General features: G+C 60.2%; 1 long non-coding RNA gene across 1 annotated transcript; it reads left to right on the forward strand.

Annotated features, from left to right (window-relative positions):
• Positions 1 to 288: 288 nt before the first annotated feature.
• On the forward strand, positions 289 to 958 carry LOC113979682. Its single transcript, XR_003537954.1, has 2 exons — positions 289 to 547; positions 688 to 958. It is a non-coding gene; the product is annotated as an uncharacterized LOC113979682 (long non-coding RNA).
• The last annotated feature ends 200 nt before the right edge of the window (positions 959 to 1158 follow it).

The following is a 1158-nucleotide window of genomic DNA, read 5'->3' on the forward strand; positions in this document are numbered from 1 at the left end:
GAGCTGCAGCTGCAGGTGAACGAAGTGACCGGGACCCTCCAGCTCAAGGGGCACTGGGGGGCTCAGCTCAGGGCCTGGCTGCTCCACAGGGGCTTCTGAGACCCCAAAATCCACCTGGGATCTGCTCCAGGGGGGCTTCTGAGACCCCCCCAGACCCCAAAATCCACCTGGGATTTACTCCAGAGGAGTTTCTGAGACCCCCAGACCCCAAAATCCACCTGGGATTTGCTGGGAACACACCGAAATCCACTGGGATCTGCTGCAGGGGGGCTTCTGAGACCCCAAAACCCACCTGGGATCTGCTCCAGAGGAGCTTCTGAGACCACCCAAGACCCCAAAATCCACCTGGGATCTGCTCCAGAGGGGCTTCTGAGACCCCCCCAAAGCAGGGGGAGACCCCAAAATCCACCTGGGAGCTGCTGGAGACACCGAAATCCGCTTGGAATGTGCTGCAAAGGGGCTTTGAGACCCCCCCCCCAGATCTAAGGAGGGAACCCCAAAATCCACCTGGGATCTCTTTGGAAACACTGAAATCCACCTGGGATCTGTTCCAGGGGGGATTCTGAGACCCCCCAGATCCCGAAATCCACCTGGGATCTGTTCCAGGGGGGATTCTGAGACCCCCAGACCCCAAAACCCACCTGGGATCTGCTCCAGAGGAGCTTCTGAGCCCCCTGACCTGAGGAGAGGACCCCAAAATCCACCTGGAATCCGCTCGGGAAACCCCGAAATCCGCCTGGGATCTGCTCCAGGGGGGCTTCTGAGACCCCCCCAAAAATCTGGGAAGGACCCTGAAATTCCCTTGGGACGTCCCAAAATGCACCTGGAACCTTCTCGGGGGAGGGGGACCCCAAACCCACCTGGGACCCCCCAAAAAAGGAGCCAAACCCCTCAGAATCTTCTCTGGAAAGGAACCAAAGCCCCCCCCGGACCCCAATAAAGGCCCCGGTGACTCCTCGAGAGCCTCTCCTTTATTTACAACCCCCCCCAGCCCCAAATTTTGGGGAGGGGGGGCCAAGAACTGTACAGGGAGGGGGTTGGGGCCCCCTCAGCTCTGCCCGTAGTAGTGGCCGTAATTCCAGGGGCTCTGGTACCCGTAGGAGCCGTAGCCCTGCTGCAATTTGGGGGGAAAAGGGGGGGTCAGACAGGGCTGCACCC

The sequence above is a fragment of the Neopelma chrysocephalum genome, unplaced genomic scaffold, assembly GCF_003984885.1.
Source record: "Neopelma chrysocephalum unplaced genomic scaffold, ASM398488v2 Primary Assembly neopelma1_87288, whole genome shotgun sequence".
NCBI classification, from domain to species: domain Eukaryota; kingdom Metazoa; phylum Chordata; class Aves; order Passeriformes; family Pipridae; genus Neopelma; species Neopelma chrysocephalum.